The following is a 25,268-nucleotide window of genomic DNA, read 5'->3' on the forward strand; positions in this document are numbered from 1 at the left end:
TCTGCATGTCTGCGTGCGTCTGCGTAATAATACATTACGACAGGCCCTGCTGAAGGCGTGTGTATGCGCACAAACAGACACACACATGTATGCCACTTTGTCAACACACACCTATTACTCTGTCTGTGTGTTCGAGAGAGTGATAAGGAGAGAGAGTTACTTAAGAAATATCTAACAAAGCAGGGAGCATGAGTGGGAAGTTAGATTGGAGTGAGCGGTGCAGTTGGGGAAATCAGCCTCCCACTCACGCATCACTGAGACCATCTCGCTCCAAGAAACTGGTGGCATGTACAGAAAAGCAGACAGCCACACGCACACAAACACACACACACGAGGCCTGAGGGAGATTTCCAGAGGAGGCAGAGGAAGGAATGGTGAGGTTGCCTATACTGCAACAGACTTAAGCAGGAGTTTTCCCCAGAGAGATTCCTTTATATGGTGTCTGTGTGTGTGTCTGTCTGTGTGTGTGTGTGTGTGTTCACGCACGTCTGAAGTCTAATGACGAGCATCACTCTGACAGAGATCTGGAGAAAACAGAGTTGTCTGTAAAGTGGAACTGTCACGTCCATTCGAAGTGCCTCGAATAAAAGGCTGCTGCTGCTGCCGCTGCCACCGCCACTGGAATCGCTTGGCATCGAACAGTTCAGTTTCGCAGTGCAAGGACGCAGCAAACTGAAGTGCCCTTTTAAAACTACAGAATCCATTCCTGCCTCTCTCCTTGAGCGTGGCGAGTCTTGTATACATATGTGGTGCGAAATAACTGCATTAGCATTACCAGGGGAGGTCTGCTGATGCTGTAATTTGTTCCAGAGCACCTCCACCGGCTCTCTCCTTCCCAGAACAACGCTGTCAGTGTCTGACATTGATAGACACTCTATCCAAAATTGCCTCCTGTTTTTATTACTTCATTTTTTTTGCAGACTACGAGCTTCTGTTGGCGGTTTTTATTTTGATCCGGAGCACTATCCCTGCCGTCCGCTTAGCCCACATTTTATCGATCGGGCTCTATTTTTACAGCGAGGCTCATCATGTAAAGTATAAGCAAGTATAACAATGACAATTCTACGCTGAAGCTATACTGCCATGCAATTTGATTTAAAACTGCAATAATCAATAATCCATTAGAATTGAGTGGCGCCCGAGGGCATGTCATTATGCTCAATTGTTGACGGACACGTGACAATGTTCATCTCACAGCATTTCTGTGTTTAATATGTAAACAGCTCTGAGTGACCTCTACAGTCACCAATGTCATAGAGCTGCTCCTCTGAAAGATAGATAGATAGATAGATAGATAGATAGATAGATAGATCAATTTAACAAACTTTACAAAAATACAGCTGCGTGACATTGTCAAAAAAAACGATGGAGGCAACAGCAACATTACACTAGTAAAGCAAGATGGCTGCCAACATTAGGGGTGGGAATCACAGGGTACCTGACGATACATTTCACTATTGATTCACAACATAGAGAACAAAGTGCAAAAAGTCTATGTATTGAACGTAGATGGAGCATCTCTTCACATAGATTTCTCCACCATTATCTTGCTGTAAACTCTCTCTTCTTCCGCCAGGTAACTTCTGCCAAAGTTTCCCCTTTATTCATTTGAGCAGCGCCATCACGGGGAGACATGAAGTAGTGACGCCCAGCGAGTGAAACTGGCACTCTCTGACCAATCAGTGGCCAGCAGTCTGTTGGATCACATTTTAGTATCGGCTCAGCTCAAATCGAGTCAAGTAGTGCTAGCACTGTATTGGAAAAGTGCCAGAAGAAGCACCCAAAGAAAGTTTCAAAAGTGAATTCTACTGCTCAAAAAAAACAAACACGTAATTCAGTCATTTGATGCCATAAACACACAAACACCCCCTGAGTCAGGTCTGATAGTATTGACTGACAGAGCCTGTCAAAACCACACCTTCATCCTAAATTAAAACCAGAGTCTCAGCTCTAGTCAAAGTTACGCACTGCAGCTTTAAGGATCATGTCGCAGAGGCAGAGCTGAATACAGTTTAAGTTGTGTTGCGCTTTAAGCTGACATAAATGATGTGCAGTTTATTGCAAACCAGACCAATAATGTCTTGTTTGCACTCTGCTCTTGTAACCTGCACGGCTAATTAAAATGTGTATCTCGCGACGGTTAAGCGAGCCAGACATTTGAGTTACGACAAAATTCCGCTCCGTTCTCGCCACACAATACAATTTCATCACGTCTAATGTAAACCGGAGCAATAATGTGTGGTTTGTATTATATTCCCGAACTGCTTCATTCCCCACTGTGTTTTACTTTCAACAGCCTTTATATTACCTCCACTGGCTAATACAACTGCTTAGTGCTGTTTCCATAACAACTGTTGCAAAGCCCCTGATCAGAATTCCTCTCCAGCTTGCCTTGTGTTTATCATATAAACACCTCATCACACACTGGGCAACACACACACACACACACACACACACACGCGCCTATGGACATAAAACACTTGTACACACGCATACAAATAGACTGACTATTAATACATGAAGTTGCCCAGTGTGAAATAAATAAATAAAAACAAAACTCTGTCCCTCCTCTTGTTCGCTCATTGACACACACTAATGAACACACACACACATACTCGCGCCCACACACACACACACACACACACACACATTTAGAGCTGGTCTGTCATTGGAGGACAATGTCTGACCTTCAGCTGAGACCCGCCCCTGTCACCTGGTGAGGAGGGAGACAGGAGCGTCTCATTCATCTCTGTCATACTGCCACTCACACACACACACACACACACACACACGCACGCACACAAAACAACCTCCTGCTAGAGTGGGTGTATGTACAACGGCTTCATGATTTCAGAAAAGAAAATCTTATTGTGATATTCTTCTGACAAAATATTAATACTTGATTTGGGATATCATTTTTTTAAAGGCAGGTTTCTGTTCATTATTCACTGTGTTAATAGATTTAAAACATGATGAAACCTCACCACATAGAAATTCTACTGCAAGGTCCAGCAAACTTCAGACATAAATTGCGTCCAACATGTGTACTTTTTCAGTTTCACAAAAGCTGTTTTAAATAAATACAATTTCAGTTGATAAAGATTATAGGACTAAAGACGACTAAAATTGCTCTTGTCTCTTTTGATTTGTCCTTCTTTTATGCTTAAATAAGTCCACATGTCACATGATCACTGCATTTCTCACTTGCATTCTGGTCACATGGCATTTCTCTTTAAAGCCTATGTTTAGTGAAACCACCTAGGGTGATGTTTATTATTTTTAATTAACAGACATGCAATCTATGGACCAGTATCAGTTAATGATAATATATGAGCTCATCCTTACAACTCATCCTTACATCCTTTCCTTTAACCCTTCTGTTACTGTGCTGTCGTCGACAACAGGATTGAGTATCCGTACTTCTCATTATCGTAACTCTTAGACTTTGTGATCTAGAAAATTAAAAAAACTATAGACTGGCGAACTGTCCAGGGTGTGACTCCGCCTTTCACCCTGAGTCAGGTGTGATTGGCACAGCCCCCCCCCCCACGACCCTCATGTGGATGATAGAGCAGTATATGATGAATGGATAGTGGAAAGCAGAGAATAGGAACAACCGTCCAATCGCAGATTCACCAGCAGGTCACACATTTGTGACGTAAGCTTCTGAGTACAGTAATTCCTAAATGGTTGAATAACTGCCAGATATTGAAAGTGAAAATTAGCTTGGAAAAAGGGGCAGAAGCACTCACTCATTCAACATTTTTTTTGACAATTCTACAGCCATGAAATCAAAAATAAATCAAGGCGGCCTGATTATCATGATGATCATAAGATTAAACCAGGAGTCTCAAACTCAAAAGACCTGGGGGCCATTCAGTGTCCAGACAGGACATGAGACAATGAGACAAGAGAAACAAATTCCGATATTAGCATAAAATTATATCACAACATTCCATCATGATGGCATTCCACAGAATTTCAAAATAAAAGTGTTTGCTTTCATGTGGAAATATTGTTTACAAAAACATATCTATGATGCAAAGTTAATGCATAATGGGCTGCATGAAATCAACTGGAGGAGCGCAATCAGTGAGTTTGAGGCCTCTGCTTTAAACAGTCTCTTAACATTATGTCATTATGTAACAATATGTAAAATATAACTTTGATAAAAATATTACACTAATGCTCTGTTTCTCCAATCTACATTTTTACGTCTGCACTGCAGTGCAATTATCTACAGCCATGGTTCTCAAATGGTGGTACATGTGCCATCAGTGGTACACAAGCTTCCTCTGAAAGGTAAATCAGAAATACTGTTCTGCTGTATATACCAGGGTATGTGATCAGAGTGGAGCTGAGGAATTTTGATGCGTAGAAAATGAAATAAATAACAAATAATAATAATAATAATAATAAGAGTCACCTTATCTCTCGCTCCATCTTAATCTAATGTGACTATACCAGTGTGTGAAGTATAAGTGAGGAAGAGGAGGATGATGAGAGCGCAAATGATCTTATTGGGAATAAATCTGCCTCCTGTGAAAAGTCTGTAGCTGACTTTGCTTGACCTATTTACACCACTGTGTTTAAACATCGTGTTCATGGTGCTACTTCAAGAGTTCAATATCTTCTCAGGTGGTTCTTGGTATAAAAAGTTTGAGAACCACTGATGATGAAAAATGTATAAACTACAAATTATATTCACAAAACTTTAAAAAAGTAAAGAGCAACATTTCTCAAGTTTCTGAGGACTAAAATGTGTAATAATTGGCCAATTAATAAATAATATTAAATAGGCAAACATTGGGTGGATTAATTAATCGGTCTCCCTCTGGCTGTATGACATGGTGATTTTGATTTGAAAATGATGAAGTGTTCAGCTCTAGTATAAACACGACCACACAGTCTAATAGAGGCCTGCAAGGTCTCAGAAGAATTTGTGTGTTGGCTGCTGCCATGCATGATGTGAGTGACGGCTTCATGATGAAAGAGTCACTCTCTCGTCTCCTTCACTCTGTCTCTCCCTCTTTGCCTTTCCTTTTCAAGTGACCTCTTTACTACCTTCCCTCTTCTCTCCTCCCGTCACCTCTCCCCCTTTCCTCCAGTGTAATTTCCCTTTCATTTCTCACTCACTAATGTCAAGTCCAAACGGTGAAGGTGGCTATAAACACACACACATAGAGCCCAGAAAGTAGCACAAACTTCTTCTTTTTTTTTTTTTTTGCAGAGACCTGAGAGCAAGGAAAAGTCAGCTCCAACCCGCCGAGGGAACATCAATCATATTTTTCTAAGACTTCCCCCTCTCCTTACCTGTCCTCTTCTTCCTGTACTGTATTTGCATTTGAGGAGACGGCCCCCTCTCTCTCAGCAGGGGGGGGCAGCACATCAAAGACAGCAACAGGTGTTTGGTGTCAAACACAATGCCAGGACCCCTGCTGCGCGAGGGCGTCTTGGATAAAGCCTGTCAGAGAGAGTCCTCAAAAACTCCCACAAAAGTTAACCACGAAGACGGAGACGTGCGCATCCTTATATGCACACATACGCAATCTGTGTATGTGTGTGTGTGTGTGTGTGTGTGTGTGTGTGCGTTTGCTGGTGTGAGATGGAAGACGACAGAAAGAGAAAGAAGGGAGGAGGAGGAGGAGGAGGTGTATCAATGAAAGAGTCTCTAGTGGTTGTGTTAACCCCTGATGCCTCATCTCACTCTGAGTCATTCTGCCCTCTGAGGTTTGTCTCTGCTATTGTTGATGTCATTGTTATTGAGGAGGTTTAGTATGCTACACACACACATTCACACACACACAGGGAGAGAGAGAGAGAGAGAGAGGGAGAAAGAGAGATAGAGACAGAAAAAAGAAATAGTGTGTGCCACCTCTCATTGGCATAAATACTTGTTTACAACAAGACATAAATTGGCATCCTGTCACTCAGTCTCTCTATTTCTCTCCCCTCTAACTCTGTTACCCTGTTTCCCTCTCTGTCTCTATCTGTATCTCTCTCTTCTTCTTCTTCTCTCCCTCTGTGCTGCTAAGCGTATTACAACACTCCCCGGTTCAGCCCTCTCTCATTACCATATTCTAATTACATTCGTTAAGGGGAGCATTTGGGAGTTTAATGAATAAATTTGAAAGATGGGTCTCCGTGGCGATCTTTAGGTTTGTCTCCTCCTCAGCCAACGAAGGATGCAAGCATGTGTGTGTGTGCGTGTGTGCACCTGTTCAATACGTGTGTGTGTGTGTGTGTGTGTGCGCGCGCACTCTCTCGGTAAATATCATTGTAGCTCCATTTCAGGAGAAACAAACAAATCTAGTTAACTGCTGGAGTCCTCTCTCTATAAAAATCAATTCAGAATTCTGTTTGTCTTCTCCCCAAATAAAGATTTCATGTCATTTGTTTGTTGTTTGGGGGGGGTAAAAAAAAAACAATAACTACGCACCACCCATGTTGAAGCCATGCATATTTAACTCTCCTCAAGCTTCAAAAAACAAACTGCCAAAGACAAGCATCAAATTACAGATGTACAAATTGACTGCAGTCCTGGGTTCATCTCTTCCTCCGACAACAGACCAGGAGGCTTCACGCTGTGAGGAGCAGGTGGAGTTGAAACAATCATTAGCAGAAGTAAACACAGAGGGTTATCAACACTGCTCTAGTGATTGGCTTCAACCGATCAGATCTGTCTCTGCCTATGACGAGGCCCCGGGCTGTGGACCTGAGTGGACTGTTACTGTGGACTCACTCTTTCAGGGTATTGCAAAATGTTATATACATCCCAAAAGCATCCCTGGTTCTATTGATTGCCAGCTTGTGCGTCAATGAGTCAAGGGCACAAACAAGCAAAATGCACCTCTTCCACAAAAACAGCAAAGGCAAAGAAGTTATAGAAGTTCTACTTTGCCAGTCGTCATATTGGAATGATGACGTGACCCGCGTTAAATACATCCAAACAGGTGCGTGAATTTGTAACCTTTCCTCATGGAGGCCAAAACCTGGATTTAATGAGGCAGAAACTCATTTCTAAAGGACTGGTGGTTAGGTGAAGGAAAGGGTTAGGTTTTAGGCATTAACTGTTACGGTAAAGAGCAACATTTTGTAAAGGCTGTTCAAATGAATGAAGGTGGGAACCTCTGTGTGTGTGTGTGTGTGTGTGTGTGTGACAGTGATTGTAGCAGTAAGTGTGTTTGCATGCATGTTAAATGTCCTATTTGAGTTGGACTAAGAGAATAATTTGGTTTTCTTAATGCCATGTAAACACGTTAGTCTGACTAAAATTGAGCTAGTCTTAGTCGGACTCACATAATATGATTCATAGTCTGATTACTCCTGCATGTATACACTTAGTTGGACTGGAGTCTGACTTGGCGTTCTGCGCATGTACCAACATTTCCTCCCCTGGTCTTTGAACAAATAGTAGAAGGAGACGACGAATAAACTAAGCTCAAGAGCTCCAAATAATCTGTATCACGATTAACATGAACAGCAGGTACGAAACACACATAACCACAGTATGTGGATCTAAATGTGTACTTCTTCATGAACACATGACTTCATTTATGTGTCCGGAACAGCTTTCCATATTTCAAACACCGGTCTGTTCAGTTTGGGAAGGTTTTTAAATATTGCACTTGACGTAGCCGGGCGATGTGTGAAGCATATTTTTGGTTATTAAACCACTTTTATTGATCGCCTTGATCTCTAAATCTCTAAACTTTCTCTCTAAAAGTTTCATTCGAAGCCACAGGGAACCACTGCAGAGGGGCTGGAGAGACCTGATAGACAGGCCTGATAGTTTTGCTTGACAGAGCCTGTTGTTATGTACTGTTGCTGTTCACTAAGATTTTTAACACCAACAACAGCAAGAATCATCAAAATTTCAGCACTGCAGCTTTAGTTAATCTGTGTTAATGTCTTTGTGTTTTGTATTTGCTACTAACACAGACCCAGACAGGGAGCAGCAAATGCAGACACTGAAAAAAAATATGAAATGCATAATTTCCATTCCAACAACAAGGTCTTATTTAAAATAAATAAATTAATATATAAATGAAAAATCTTAATGCGTCCTTTCAAATACTTTCTGTTTCTCAAAACAAAAACATCCTCAACTACCCGGAATGTTGTGGTAAATAAATAAAAATAAGGAAACAAGTTTTAAACTTTAAAAGAAATGTAAACTATAATCTAAATCCACCTACAATGTCTCTTACTGGAATTGTCCAAACAAATCTCTAATTATCTCGCTGCCCACTGTAGTCGTGGATTGTGGGTTTTACAGCATCAGGCTGCAAAACTGAGAGAAAACAAAACAAACATTAGCTACCTTTATATTCAGTTCTTCACCAAACAAAACTTGTGATATATTATGCATGTTGATATTGTGGTGACGATACATTTTCACATTTCATAAGGTGCAACCCCAAACAATAGTCCTTGATTGCAGACAATTAAAATAAGCCGAAGAGCACAAAGCAGAATCTAATTCAACCCCTGGAAGAATTCACTTAAATCAACTTTCCAGTTGACTTGATCACCAGTCATAACCACAAATCAGGCGTCAGCAGAATTTTGGCCACTGCCTGGAACTTATTTATTGCATTTCATGGCAAAAATGGATGTGTTTCATTTTGAATTCTAAGGTGAAGTAGACCAATCCATCTTGAAATGTCCTCATGGGCTGTCTCTTGGCTGAAACCACAGCATGAAGGGCAGACTGTACTGTACAGAAATACCAAAACAGCGAGATGCAGTAAGCAGTAACGTCGGACGAACATGAGCCGAGCCATTAATAGTTCATAAGTGAACGGTACAGTATAGATCATCAGTGGATCCAGAGGGGCTCCTCTTCACTGTATATTTACAGTGATGATGCACTGCACAAGGTAGAGCCTGGAGTCATCACCTCCGTTTCAAGTAGCGTGAGTCATGCAGTGGGCGCGCCAATGTATGTTTGCTATGTTTAAACGTCTATATAATATAAGTTATGTGATGAGTACATGGAGAGAAGACCATTATCAACAACATTTTTTACACTAAAACGGCAGCTACATTTGTTACGTATACTATAGAGACGGCTATGACCTTTAAGAGACATTCTCTTTTCTTAAACCAGGTAGTTTTCAGTCATTAAATGCACACTGCTTTTTTAAATAATTGCTGTAATTTAATGCCCATTTAGAGATTGAGGAGGTGACAGACATCAGTCATTGCCTCCTGGGCTGTTCCTGGTAACTTTCCACCTCATATGAACTGTAATGGACTGTGACTTTCTGGATCAACATGCAATGACACCTTATAGCAGACAGAGCTTTGGAGACTCAGAGAAAGAACAGATGCTAAACTGAAGAACGTTAAACTTCTACATACCGCCACTACATATATGGATAAAAAAAAGCCTAGTGCGTGATACTTGACAATAAAAGAGCACTGCTGCTTTATCCTTTAATTAAAAGCTTCTGACTTTCTGTATGGAAGCTGAAGTTGAAAAAGTGCTCACTCACCACACCAAAGTCCATGGAGAAAATCAGCGATTTTACATCCAGACACAGAGGAGCTGTTGATTCACTGCTGCCTCCATCAGTTAAGTTCGAACGATGTTATCTTGTGACTCTGTTGTTTTAAATTCTTTGCTCAAACTTACCAAACAATACAGAAGTAAACTAGTAGCTCCTGTGTCCCTGCAAGTAAAACCCCCCTGAAACGACTACATATGCAAGGACTGTAAGTTGTGCTGTAACGCTACACCGAAATACAGAGAAGAAGACATTGTAAGCATTAGATATCATAACAGAAACGGCGACAGAATGAACCGAGCCAGAGGAAAGAAAGTGAAACAATGTCTGTTTGTTTAAGTTTATCAGGCGACTTTTTTAATTTTTAAAAAAAGCGACGAGCAACACATCTACCAAGTAATTATAGTACACTACTTTCTATACTATACTAACTGTATTTACTGACACTGATGTGTTTTGTTTATTGAAGTAAAAAAAGGTTTTGTTTTCTCCCGTTTATTTTATGATTCAATGATAGTTAGGGTCTTTTCAGACTGACTTTAGTTACTTCTCATTGACAGTAGTTGGCAACAATATGACGTCATCGTTTCCCTAAAGGTAGAGTGTTCGCTGTCGCCACAGAGATTTTCCCACTTTTTAAAAGAATACCATTTCAGGTCTCATTCCAGATTCGTTGGTTGATATAATGAAATTAAATATAAGTACTGTCAGTATGCAAATGTGGCATCAGTATCCCTAACACAGTCGCCTCCTCAGAGGAGGAGATGATGGATGATATATTGCAGCTGATGCGGTCGCACACTAATGACACAGCTGCATTATGAGGCACAACTTAGTACACAGCTAATATTGTATCACGCACGCACACACACACACCTTGTGCACACATGCCACCTTGTTTAATCCCCACGGGAATCAGTGAAATCTGATTATTGTGACTTTTACAAACACGCTCCATATGAGAGTAGACGTTCCATACATCAGCAAGGACGGAGGAGGGAGAGGGAGGAAGAGGAGGACAGAAGCGAGGTTGGGGGGGGCGGGAGACAGAGGGAACAGAAAACCCTGGACACATACTGGGTGTCTCTCCTGAGAGGAAACCCCTCTTACATTGGATTTCTGTCGCTCTGTCTATGAAAAGACTGTAAATATAGGAAATGATATTCACCAGCCAGTCTCACAGTCTCACAGTTATAGCTGGCAACCAGTTTACCTATTTGGCTCAATTCCTGTGATGAAGCGAGATCCTTGAGACACAAGAGAACAACTCACAATAAATAAAAAGGAAAAAGGAACAAAGGACAAACCTTTGCTCCCAACATATCCATACAATAATATTTAATTATAAACTGCTGTTAAATGAAATACTTAATGTAAACTCATGTGACCTGCATCATAAAAGATTGTGCTTCTTATTTGAAGCAGTGGGGTTCATGTCCTCCTAACCGTTACTACAAAGGAACAATTGTCATTTGTTTTCATTGAATAACGTCAGAGAGAATCAGTGTTTGCTGTGTTCTCGTTCTTCTTCTGCTGCTTTGTTTCGTTTATTGCTGAACTGCACTGTGCCACTTGGCGAAAATACAGCTTAGGTGATGAAAGTTGAGACGTGCGACGTGCGGGCTGTCAAAATGGGTATTAAATTGATAAGTGTCTGCACAAATGACGCCGCGATCAATATTTATGGTGTATTTATGTTGACTTCACTTGTTGTGGAATGTTTGAATGTTTTAGAATGTCTTATGAATCCTCAACCTCCGCTCTTCTGCAAAACTTATGGAATGAAATACTTTGCTTTGAAGGTCAAATGTTGGCTCAAATCAAATCAGCGCTGTAGCTAAACTTGCTTATTATAATATTATTGTAAGATGTGTGTGTGTGTGTGTGTGTGTGTGTGTGCGTGCTCTGTGACGTGTCTGCTGTGACATATTGTGTTGCATTGTCACAAATTTGCAGCTTGTTAGAATGTATTTTACATACACAATCCCAACTCGGGACTGGAGTTGTAAATTAGCAACTGCTATAAACAGTAGCTTTGCCAGCTGTCAAACTGCATTGTCCCTATGAAATAAATAAATGAATAAATATATTAAAAAGAAAAGTTTTCTGCTCCTCTCCTTTAATCTCCAACATTTAACAAGGACTGTTCTGAAATCTCAGTATTTTACAGGAGTCTGGCGTATTTAGCGACAGCACTGCTGAAATTGCAACCCGTTCAGTCGTATTTCAGTTCAGGGACCGTGTCAGACGGAGTCTGCGCTCCGGTCATGCAGGAAGTACTGAACTAACCGTTTTAATTCAGTGATTCTAATGATTCCGTTACGCTGAAAACAACTGCTTTACTCATCACTAGTTACTCTAACTGGCAGTTACATGCAGCCACACTGTGATGACCCCGCCCACATTAGTACTAATAGTAAACTGAGTTGTGACAGAACTGTGTAATGGAAAAGTGACATAAGTCATTTCAGGGAAAAAACTACAGCAAAAGACGTAATCCGCGATCCGGAAGCTGGAATCCGCTTCCAGATTCCTGTTCTCCCACCAGTTCACCTCTGTTTCATGGCCTTGTCAGCTTCACCAGCCACTGCATAATAAATAGACCAGCTTAACTCGGTCAGATCGTTGTTCACCTCTGTGCTATTAACACTTCACCCCAAATACTCCTTGCTATTCTTTTGCCGGAATTCTTTATAAAGCTGCCAGTCTACCTTGGTTCTTCTTACCTTCCAGCCAAACAACACGGGCCCAGTCCAGACAGTCTCCGCTGCCTCTCACTCGTGTTTGTACTTCTGTCTGGTTTCACCGCAACTCAGAATCGAAGTGGACAGACGGAGACACGGGGAAACTGTGTTTGTCTGAAAGGTCCTGTGGACTGAGAGTGAAGTTACTCTCACGTCTGTGAACACTCAACTTCTCGGACTTATCCACTAACTTATTGCAAGCTTTATGTTTCACTTTCCTCAAACTTCCACTTGCTTCTGTTCCTGTTTTCTGCCTTTTGACTCCAAACAAAAAAGAAATCCTAACTCCAACTCTGTGGTTGATAGCTCACATTTACTACTTAATATATTCTTACTTACTACTACCCCCCCCACACACACACACACACACATACACACTCGTCCTTTATCAAATCGAATAAGCAGTGCAAATTGATAATGAGTGAAAAAGAAATTTAAGTGTTCTAAAACCACTATAGCAAGTTGACATTTTTTATTACTGTGCTGTATTTTCGTACATTGATTTTGCACTGACAATTCAATTTAACGACCACATAATCTTACCAGATTTAATTAAAAATAGGGAATACAGCCTGCGAGTGGCTGTTAGTGGACTGAAGCTTATGAGGCCAACGCGGGCCGATCCATGCAATATCACATCAGCAAAGCTGACCGTACGACCTGACAGCAACAGGGAGAACGTAGTCTGGCCGACTCTGCAGCGCATTACAAAGTAATAAAGTATGTAAGTATTAAATAGTTTCACTTTGCTGTCGTCTCCATACGCGCGTCTTACAAATGTCCATGTCTGAAAGAGCCCATTTCTACACAACTGATGCAAATGTGCACGTCAATCACGTGCAAATTTAAACTAAAAGCGTTTCATTATAAATAACCATAGTATGTCTGAACATCCTGATAGATCTCAGTATCAAGCAATTTCCTTAATTTTACATGATATCTGGTGTATTTGTTTTTCTTTTTATGTCAAAATTAGAGGATATATTACAATGAACTTACTCTACTGTGACACAACATAATCTGCTCAATTCTCTGTGTTTTTAATCAGTATTTAGTTCAATATCATAAAAAAAAAAACATTATATCAGATGATGTAAATGCTTAAATTAGCGATGGGACAATATATCGCATTATTGCTCGTCACGATAAAAATCACTTTGAATTTCACTGATCGTGATAATCGTGAATGGAGAAAAAAACATTGATGTTTTTACATGTGCCTTGGTTTGATCTTATTAAAAGAATCATTTTTCCTGGAGCGTATGTATCCCATCTGCGATGTTTCTGACCAACGTTAACGTAGACTGAAGTCGACGGTCGTTTGAGTTTAAGGATCTAAAGAAATCCTATTCAAACATACTTTTAATCATCATCGTGACAGGAAATGTGTATATCGTCCCACGTTGAACCTCAATATCAGTGCTGCGACAGCTTTTAAAACAAAGACACCGCAGATGCCACATCAGAGGTGCAAGTCAAGTCAACTGCCAAGTTTGAAGCCTGTTAATTAAACATATGGACAGTTATGCAATTAAGAATAAGACAGACTTTCCATGCATTTATAGGCAGATATCTTGTCTCGTATCATGATATGTCCCTTGACGGCTATAAAGTATTCATAAAGTAGATTAACAGAATGATACTATGGGGCTGCGATGATATGCTTTTGTCACAATTTGATGGCATGTTTCACCTCAGAGACTCTGACGAGTCAAAAAACATGCAGAGAAACTGACTCCTTCATCTCAAGTTGGCAAAAAAGGACTTCATCCAAATCCCTATACAGCAGTTGAGTAAGCAGAACCAAAAGGAGAGAACACAATAATCCAGTTTTAGCTGATCTGTCACTAACATATAAACCGACCTAAATTTTGCCAAATGCCTAGTTAGCTATGTGCCGTCAAGAACACTGCGATCTTCTAAGGCTCCTCTAAAATAAACCTGCCCCAAAACTACGGCATAAACCTCCCATTGATATCCAGGAAGCCACCTCACTAGATTTGTAAAAGAATGCTTAAAAACTTCTAACTTTTACCCAATTATTTCAGTAGCATTTCACTCAATAATAATAATAAAAACAATAATACATTTTATTTATCAGCGGCTTTCAGAACACCCAAAGACACTTTTTTTATATACAGAAAATGAAAAAACAATAAAACTTGTTCACTGCTACACATTTTAATGTTAGGTTTTAATCATTTTATATATTGCATGTTTTACGTTTTATATCACGTTCGAGTTCATTGAGTTTTATGCATTCCATAGTTTCTTTTTTTCCAGTTTTCACTCCATCAAGTGGATTTTAATTTAATCGTATATTTTATTTAACTTATTTTCATTTCCTATCTGTGGCGTCTTCTTCTTTTATTGTGCTCTTTCAGTGCTTTTTTAATTGTGACGTGAGGCACTTTGAGCCGTGTTAGGTGGCTACACCGGTAAAATTAACAATAAATAACAATCAAGACACTTGAGCGCCAATTCAGTTCAATCACAACTGCATTGCACTTGTGATTGATTGTGATTCTGCAAGTATTGTGATTCGATAGTATTGATGAATTCTGTTCTCCTCGTTAAATATCAACAACAGTAACAAATGAGACGCATTTTTAAACTCAATGCACGTCACATTGATCTGAAATGCATGCGTTTGTGATCAAAAAAAATTTACGTTAACCCTGCTAATAATAGGATAATTACAATTAGGCCATGTGGAAAATAAAGTGTTTTTTGGTTTTAGCTACTAAAAAATAGGCTTTTATAACATCACAAAGCATAAATCTTCAAATTAAAATTTCCTTTCAAAGCCCTGGATCACAGGAAACACTTATTAATACAACTTTCAAAAGTGCTTAGCCATTTCTATTCGTCAAACCAGTCGAAATATCACACATCTTAGGGAGAAATAGTTTATTACAACAAAAACAACTAGTGACATGCATATAGAACACATGTTTTGTCACATAATTTAAGGGCAACGCTGGATTGTCTGCGGAAAGACACAAAATGTGACATAAAGGGAACAAAAGCTGCCTGCAGTAGAAAGACAAATTATAGTTTTGCATCTATCTATCCTTTATTTCCACACTGGAGCCATAACAGCAGCCCACGACTGCTGGTGGTGGACAACTCCATAATCATTACACAACAGCAAAGAAGTATCAACTGTCTATAAAAACCCTCTCTGGTGACTCATGTATAACTCATGCAGTCTCAGGTGTCCGCAGATATGCTCGACGCATATGATTTTACAATAAAATATTGTAATAATAGTGAGCAACAGTATAAAAAAAAAAAAAACAGCATCACGATGGAACGATGTGTGACTCAGACTTAACGGTACCTTCCCACACGTGGAATTAAACAATCCCACATATATTATATTATATTATACATATTATAACATTTACATTTATTTTATGTTTTATTTTACCTTTTTTTTGCCATTATCCGCATTAAGTAAAAAGTAATGCAAGTGCAGTACAAGGAGAAAAAAAAAAGTTTCACTCAAAGCTACCTGGCTTCGTAAAAAACATGAGCAGAGAGTATGAAATATGTATTGACTTGGGAAAATTCTGAACAAGGCATATTCTTTTACAAGCCTCCAAGCTCCAGATATTATTAAGTCAGAAAACAAAGACACCAAAAAAAAACAAAAAAAAACAAAACTCATCAAAATCAATAGGGTTCCACCACCTTCGGTGCTTGATTTACGCTGTTTTTGTTGACGTCTCACTATTATTTGGGGATGTAAACATGCAAAATTGCTCTGCGCCGCAATAAAACACATTTGACTCTTGACGGTCTTGCAAAGTCTGAGGAGCAGAATGTCATCAAAGTGAAATAAAATTATGAATTTAGGCGAGACAATGCTCCGTGTGCTCTGTGCACACTGTGGAGGCCCTCGAAGTAGGAGTTTAAAGAAAGACGTGCGCGCACATTTTAATGCTTTATCTGTCTACCATGAATTAAATCAAATTTACAGAAGACTCTGATATTACGTGGATTCTATGTGGGGACATTTAGGGAAACAGAAAGTATTGTCTCCTCAGCACAGCCTGGCTCCACATTACAGCAGACACTGCTGGTCATTCACTGCCTTTAGATTGGAATCTAACAGGAAGTTAAAACACACACACACACACACACACACAAGCGCAACACCCCCACACTCACAGTCACACATTCCACTGTTTAATATATTTCTGTGTCGCCAGTTAACAATATTTTGTGTCAAATTATAGTGGGCAAGATAAATAGTGGGTCTGTGCGACATGGAGAAAATAGAACGGGAGGAGAATGCAGGGCGAGGAGAGGAGAGGGAGAGGAGAGGAGAGGAGAGGAGAGGAGAGGAGGAGGAGAGCAGAGCAGAGCAGAGCAGAGGAGAGGAGAGGAGAGAGAGGAGAGGAGGGAGGAGAGGAGAGGAGAGAGAGAGGAGAGGAGAGGGAGAGGAGAGGAGAGGAGAGGAGAGGAGAGGGAGGAGAGCAGAGCAGAGCAGAGCAGAGCAGAGGAGAGGAGAGGAGAGAGAGGAGGGAGGAGAGAGAGGAGAGGAGAGGGAGAGGAGAGGAGGAGGAGAGGAGAGGAGAGGAGAGGAGGAGAGCAGAGCAGAGCAGAGCAGAGGGAGAGGAGAGGGAGAGGGAGAGGAGAGGAGAGGAGAGGAGAGGAGAGGAGAGGGAGGAGGAGAGAGAGGAGAGGAGAGGAGAGGAGAGGAGAGGAGAGGCTTGGGGCCCGTACACAAGAGTATAAGTTTGGGAGAATCTGCAAAAGTTTTGTATTGTTTCAGCTTTTTATCCGCACAGAAGCGGCGTGTTGGGAGCCCTAATATGCAGAAAACAGGTCCCAGAGTGAAAAACACCACCATTGCCTTTTTGTGTATACAACCAAATAAAAACAAAAAAAACTATGATATCATTGCCCAACCTCTCTCTCTCTCGCTCACTCACTAGCCATCTTCTGGCTATTCTTCATATGTTAACTTTTGTTTTCTTCCGTCAGTCCCTCAGGCTCGGCTCATTCAGTCTCTGCTCCTGTGTTTCAATAAAGTTTTATTCAAAAACACTGGGTGCAGAGTTATGTGCATGGCTGCACGGTTTTGAATAAATATCTAATTGCAGCGGTATGAGTCGCGATGTGAGAGGGAACGGTGATTTTTACATCCTTATTGTCATTTTCATACGAAAAAAACACATTTCAAGGGATTACTGTGTGATATTTGTGCAGATCTGTGAGAAACAAAGATGTTCTCTTCAGTCTGTAGAATAAGATGTATATGGATCAAGACAGTAACTCATCTAAAATTATATTGTGACTCACATTTTGTGATAACATTCCGATTAATTGTTCAACTCTATAGTTCTCAGTCATCCAGGCCTGGGCTTTAAGTTTGAAGAAGTTCCACTTCTCATCCAAGAGGCGTCTGCAGCTCTGAAGCACTGAAGACACTCTTTCGGGAGGTTTTATGTGTTTAAAGACAGTTCTAGAAACAGTGCCACATTGAACAATGGGAAAGTTCTGTTTCCGCGTGGATAAGCCTCAGACACCTGGCTTTTACCTGAACACACTTGTAAAACCTGGTTAATCCCAGTGAACGTGTTTGTTCTCCTCCGCTAAAACAACACGACTGAAACACCCGTCATAACAAACATCTACGATACGAGCTCCTCTGCAAACGCAGAGCTTGACAGACAATAATGGGCATAAGAGGAGGAAATTACGTTCATGAATAGAGCGGAATGTGCAGTAATTAATTCTTTGCATCCTCTACACATCGCTGTTGACAATTGACACTGCCACGTTTGGACAGCAGGACAGTGTGGCTGTCTGGAGTCTGAGCGGAAATGGAAGTCACAACAGACACTAAATGACAATGGGTGTTAATTGGCCTGCGCTTGGCTCACAGAGAGATGGAAAGATAGACAAAGAGGAGGAGGGAAAGAAAAGAGAGAGGGAGCCTGGAGGACTAATTAGTGATTATAACTTGGCGCTCTCCAAACATAAAATATTTCTCAACCCAAAAGACAGAGGAATGATTAAAAATAAAAGAATGGGAATCAAACACGGGGAGCTCTGCAACCCCCCTCTGGTACATTGTGTATGTGTGTGTATATATATAGATTCACACGTACATGCATGTCTGTGTGTCTGTGTCTGTGTGTCTGTGTGTGCGTGATGGCTTCCCTTTTTTATTTTGCCTCCTCATTAAACCGCGCTTTACTCTGGAAAACGGCAACAGCGAACAGTTCAATGTCAACTGGAGAGGTTACAGACACACACACACACACACACGCAGGTTTCCATGACTTCAGAGGACATTGCATTGACTTACATTCATTTCCTGCAGACGTACTCTGACCTTAACCATCACTACTACTGCCCTAATCCTTACCCTGACAATAACCTTAACCTAACCATGACCTCAGCCTAAATGTGAATGTCTTCACCTTATGGGGACTCAATTTTTGTCCCCATAAGGAAGACAAGTCTCCAATTAAACATCCGCACACACACACACACACATTCATGCAGCTATCCTTTTAGGAATTTCATTACTTTGAACAGCCCAAACAAAGCATTATCCCTAACCTTAAGCGTAACCAGCTAATGCAGCAATGGGGGTTAGTGGTAGAGCGAGTCGTCTATCAGTGGTGTGGGTTAAATTCCCGGCTCTTTGGGCAAGACACTGACACTGTGAATCAACATGTGAGGGTTTAAAAGATGAGTGATAGAAATGAATTATGAATTAATTCATGAATTAATTGTCGATTATTCTTCATCAGTGTTTCCCAAACAAGCTGGAAAAATCAGAAAACCTTAAAATAGTTGATGGTTAGTTTAGTAAACGATTCATCGAGGAATTGTTTCAGTCCTACTTTATCCTGCACATGAGGGTCGTACACCAACACACAAGGACAAACACGCATTCACTCTCACACTCATTTATTTTCAGTGTCAAATTAACCTCTGCACGTTTTTGTACCTCAGACATAAGATTCTGCCTCATTAGGACCTGGTTATGGTTTCTCCAAGAGGATTATACTGGTCCGGACAAGGTCAGTGTTTATGCCAGAAAAGAGCTAACAAACACACACGCACACACACACACACACACACATATTATGTAATGAATGCAGGAACAACAAGCCCATTTCATTTAAAAATTAAACTTTGGGTAAGTTTCCAACGACACGCCACTTCTGCCTTTGTTCTGGCTCTGCCAACAAAATGGAGAGAGTCAGCACGAGCCAGCGCAGGCTGGACATTAGCAATTCACACATCAAAGTCATAAATCAAGGGCACCCTGGCTTGCCATGATTTAAATGGAGCACAGAGGCCTGAAACTGGCTGCTGTGTTAACTGCTTCTCTCTTAACCAATGTGTCGTTTTTGTTCCCGGTGTCACGCTGATGTTTAACTCTTCACTCCTTCTTTTCATGTTTCACCAACAAGGGAAGGGGGAACAAAACAAAAAAATGGGAAATGTCTCCTACAAAGGAAATGCAGGAATACAATGCATGCATATTTAATTGAATGTATCTATTTAATGGCTCCCAAACAATACTGATATGAATAATAAATTAAACATTCACACACACACACACACACACACACACACACAGCTTTGTTTGGGTGAGTCATGGGAACTCACAAAAGCTTACACAGCATACACGAGTGAGAGTGAGTGAAACTTTATACCTGAGCTATAGAGGTTTTGTCGTTCACCATTTATTATTGTTATTATTATTAGTTATTAAGATTTATTATTATTAATAATAACAATAATAATAATAATAATAATATTATCACTGTTGTTTTTAGGAGGATATTTGACAATATCACACCCAGATATTTCTATCTACCTTCTTCCCATTCTATTATGTTACTATTTTACTGTTTTACTTTTATGGATTTATTGATTTGATGTTTTACACCTTTTATGTTGCTGTGCCTTTAACTCTGTAGAGCACTCTGGTCAGCCTTGGTTGTTTTTAAATGTGCTCTAGAAATAAAGTTGACTTGCCTTGACTTGACATCTGCACAATCATAAAAAAACATGTGCAAATCAAATATTTGACTGTATATTCACAGTAAATGACTGTTCACCGAGGTCCATGTCATGTACATTTCATCATCACACAGACGGGCAGTCTGTGTTTGTTCATGTGGACACGACGTGGACGAATCCACACACACCTCCACTTTGATTGTACCCAGACGAAGCATGGGACGATTTTAAAGGTTTCCATCCTGACCAAAATAACTGTGATTAACAATATTATTGCAATCATTGTTTTAATATAATTCTTTTGTCAGATTCTTAAACAGTGAAAAATAATTTAGTCATGCGGATTACTTGCAGGATTTTCAAGTCACTCACGTGAAATATTGATGATTTTCTTCATTCACAATTAACTTATTGTAAGTGCTTTAAATCCCGATAAGCGATAATATCGTATACTGTCCCATAACTAACTAGGGGTCTCAAACTCACGGCCCCCACAGTTTAATGTGGCCCGCCACTTAATATCAGGTTATTTCTGTTTTTGTTATATTAATAGATTAATTTTGCATCATACATACGCTTCTATTGTGAACTATTTATCATTCCTATCAAAACAAACACTTTTGTGTTTTAAAATTACGTGAAATGTGATCACAAATATTATTATTTCAATGTCTTTTTCTCAAAAAGTTAGACTTTTTTTCACTTGATTGGCTTCCTGCTGACCCAGTGACCCCCAGGTCATTTGAGTGTGAGACCCCTGCCACTGGAACTTTCCAGTCCAGTTGGTGGCGCACTCATGTTTTGGCAAAAAAACACAACAACAAAAATGCTGAAGCTGTGATTTAGCAGCACTTGCCAGCGTAAACGCTATTGTTTACTGTAACTTCACAGTTGCGACATCATATTTCCCTGAATAAATACTGTATTTCACTGTAATAGCAACACATATGGTAATTTGTAATTTCACAACAGAACAAAACAAAACAAAAACAATAATCATAGTGTTAAATCATCACAGTTAAAGCCTGTGAAATCCTGGGAACAAACAACATGTGATGCAATGTTGGTCAAACCATTAGCGGGAGTGCGTACGTAGGCATGCACATGCCTGAACACACACACAAAAGCTGTTACCATGGCAACACATACCCTTGGTGTGCACACACACGCACACACATAACAAGAGACAGTGGATTCAAATGCGTATGTAGTTTTGTTTTTTTATCTGCGTCTGATTGAATCATATTAATGTCATGCAGCTGCACCACCTGACACGGGTGTGTGTGAACTGTCAATGAGCCGCCGTCACACACCGCGCAGCTGCCGACACACACCAGCACGCAACGAGAACAGAGCCCTGCAACAGAACACTGCGTGTTTCATATATCATCATCATCACTGATACCAAACCGATGCCTCTCCCTCACACCGCACCCGCACAGTTGAGCGACACGCAGAGTGCAGACTCCTGTGCAGAAGCTCTGACTGAGGCACAGGCGGCTGTCGTCTGTGTGATCTGCTGACGTCTGTTACTGGGCCGTTTGACAGTTTGCATCATTTGAATCGTTGTAGGGGGGCTGCTGTGAAGTCAGGGCCTTTAAAATGCACATTCGATCACACAATCGCGCTTGTTCGCATAGGGTTGAGCATTTTCTTTAAATTTGTTGCACTTCATGTGAAATCGATCCTTAAATATATGCCATTTCCTGTAACCTCTGCACAAATCTCACGAGACTTGACTGTGACAGTCACACGTGACTAAAACTGGGTTCTCACACCTTGGCTGACATCAAATTTAAGGATTTTTAAAAGGACTTTCCTGCACCAAATTCAAGGAGCCAATGTGCTGACACAGTTTAAGAGCTTGTAAGAGCGCTTTCGTCCATCGCGTCCACTTTTATTGATTTGCAGCACGCTTTCTATTTGGACAAGTGATTGTCCTTGGGATCTTTGTCAAAGTCAGTCTTTGTAATTTTCTTTGGTGAGACATTCTCATTGTTCTGCATGGAATCTCACATCAATGGCGGAGAGAGACAGTAGACAGTGGGAACCCTGCTATAAGCTGTTAGCCAACAGTCCGCAGAAATGTTCTCTACTTTGCCATCAATGGTGTAGAATGAGATGACGTGATTTTCAGCTCAGTTTACCTTGTTTGTGTCCTCTATTGTTATTTTAAATAATATACCATCACTTTAATCGGCTTCTGATGGGCAAACAGGGCATGGATGTTGACCCAGCTGCACTCACAGTGCCATCTGCTGGCCAACTTGGTAATCACTTTAAACTGTCTGATGCACTTTATTTTCAACTCGTTTTTAAGGTGTGACTTTGAATGATCGCATTAATGTAACTACTTTGGAGTCAATGATTTTAGATTTTTATATGATGCACCAGCACGAAGACCCCGGCCATTTTGCATGGAGGTTCCATGTTCTCTCCGGGTTTTCTCTGGGTTCTCTGTTCTCCAGTCCGAAAACATTCAGATTTGGGGAATAGGTGTGAGTGTGAGAGTGGATGTTGTGTGTCTCTATGTGTCCCTGTCCACCCTATGTCAGCTGGGATTGGCACCAGCGACCCCTCCGTGAGCCTCATGTGGAGGATACAGCGGTAGAAGATGAATCATGAATGAACATGATGCACCAGGTTAGAGAGATACAACGTTTGTACAATTTGCAGACTGAAATCTGTGAAAACCTCAAGCAAAACAGGTATAGAGACAGAATTATCACTAAATGAATCAATATCGAATTAAATTAAATTGGAAATTAAATTGAATCGGGATCAAATCAAATCAGAGAATCAGTAGTGGCAGCTCACATAATTGTTATATGCTATTATCACCATTAATATTGTCATTATCGCTGCTCAGTAACACACACACACCCACACACAATGTAATTGTTCTGTGTTCTGTGTTTTATGTCACTGTTTTGCATGTTATATCACCAATAATAAAAGAAATTGGTGCTACCCAGCTCAACATATCGTGTGTATGCACATTTCATAGCCTAAAATTCATGAATCTGAGGGAAATTACATTTGTTATTCATCTCAGACCGGCCTATTTAAATATAAGTCAGGATGTCAAGGGTCCCCTCAAGAGTGATGAGCTTGAGTCTCAGGACCAGAATCTGAAGTTTGTCTTTGTCTAAACTGAAAAAAAAAGAAAGTTCCGATAGCCCTTTTTTTTCATTTCGGTGCTCCAAAGATTTTGCTGAAACCCAAACACGTTAATCCTGATGGATGAATAAAAGAGACTCACGCATCCGTCTGTCCACCTGAGTGTGGTTTGTTATCTAAAACTAGTCTATAGTCTATTACCATGGACAGATACACATACACCCTCAATCTATTATTGAACAAAAGGCTCACGCCTCTGCTCAGCCCTTCGGGGAGGAATCCATCCCTCCATCCCAGAATAATTTCACACCCCAGTAGGTACACAAAAGAGAGAGAGAGAGAGGGAGGAAGGAAGAGAGGGAGGAAGGGAGGGAGGAGAGGGAAGGACAGAGATGAGGAGGAGGCGGAGGAGGAGTGCATCGGGTAAAAAATGTATGGGGTCACAGCTCAGTGCTCGTGGGAGGCCAAGCAAAGAGTCATGCGTGACAAAACAGAGATCAGAGGATCATATGCAATCGAGCACATGTGAAAGAAAACACACGCACGCACGCACACACACACAGTTGCATCGACATGCACACAGCAAGAAAAATGAGAGAATAAAGATACGTCAGATGAAGACTTGTAAAGACTGGGACGGCCTTAATCAAAAGAAATCCAAACACAGGAAGGTAATCTCTATCACACTCGACTCATCTTATGAACACATACAGTACACACCCGTGCACACGCACACACACACGCACACACAAAAGATAATCCTATTTCTAAATGCAGACATCATCTATAAACAGAAACCCGGCACCTAAACAGAAGAAATACAAAACCGGTTGAGGATTTCCATACGTGTAAGCTTGTGGAAATGAAGAATTTTTATGAAAACACACAAAAGAAGAAGTGCACACACACACACACACACAACACAGTCAGGTTTGTGCTTCATTCATCCTGTAGTGAGGACACTTATAGACATGCATTCGCTAGCCCTTTACCCTAACCTTAACCATCACAACTACGTGTTTTACCCTAACCTAAACCCAATTACCCCATAATCCTAACCCTAAAACCAGGTCTTAATCCCCAAAAAGCTGTTAAAAAATGTGAGAACCAGCCAAAATGTCCTCCCTTTCCCAAAATGTACATATAAACAGCGAGTTATCCCTGAACTTAATGCTTAATCCTAACCTAAACGTAACCATTATTCTAATCCTGGCCCTAAATTTAACCATTTTCTCTAAAATGAGGTTTTGCCTGATTAGGACCTGGTTTTGGTCTCCATGAGGACTACACAAACTGGTTTGCATGACTTCAGAGGACATTACATTGACTCACATTCATTAATGTCACTGTCTACCTTCAAATCCCAACTCAAAATGTACTCTACTAGATTATTTTACCCCAATGTGACCACCCCCCCACTATCAACTCAGCCATCTCTTTCAGTATTCTGCATTTTAAAATATGGTATTAATTTTTAAACTATACTACGCTACTGTGTTGATCTTGTCTGTTTTATTACATCTTAACTTTTTACCTTTAACTTTTTTCATTTTATCTTAACTTTTGTGTGTTTGATTTATCTTCTTATTTAAGTGACCTTGAGTGTTTGAAAGGTGCTAACATTTATTATTATTATTATTACTTCTTACTCAAACCTTAACTATAACTAACCTTAAATTTAAACTTAAACTTAAACTTAAACTTAACCATACAACATGTCTCCACCTTAAAATGTAATCATTTACATTACAAGTCCCCATAACGTGACCTTAACCACCACAACTAAGCGCCTTACCTTATCCCTAAAACCCAGGCCCCTTTGTGGGGCCCAGACAAAATGTCCCCACAAAGATAGGTTTGTATGGGTTTTTATTGGACCTCACAAAGGTAT

The 25,268-nt window shown here is 40.4% G+C and overlaps 1 protein-coding gene across 5 annotated transcripts in view; it reads right to left on the bottom strand.

Moving 5' to 3' along the window:
* LOC122768388 (calmodulin-binding transcription activator 1-like) overlaps nucleotides 1-25,268 on the bottom strand; it is an 86,775-nt gene that overhangs the window by 44,033 nt on the left and 17,474 nt on the right. The window contains exon 1 of one of the 5 annotated variants that reach the window (XM_044024357.1): nucleotides 5,314-5,547. The exons of the other annotated variants lie outside the window; for them this stretch is intronic. The gene's annotated coding sequence lies outside the window, so the exon portion shown is untranslated. Of the gene's footprint in view, nucleotides 1-5,313; nucleotides 5,548-25,268 lie in introns of those variants that run through there. 5 annotated transcript variants of the gene reach the window in all.

This window comes from Solea senegalensis, linkage group LG4 (assembly GCF_019176455.1).
Source record: "Solea senegalensis isolate Sse05_10M linkage group LG4, IFAPA_SoseM_1, whole genome shotgun sequence".
Classification (NCBI taxonomy): Eukaryota; Metazoa; Chordata; class Actinopteri; order Pleuronectiformes; family Soleidae; genus Solea; species Solea senegalensis.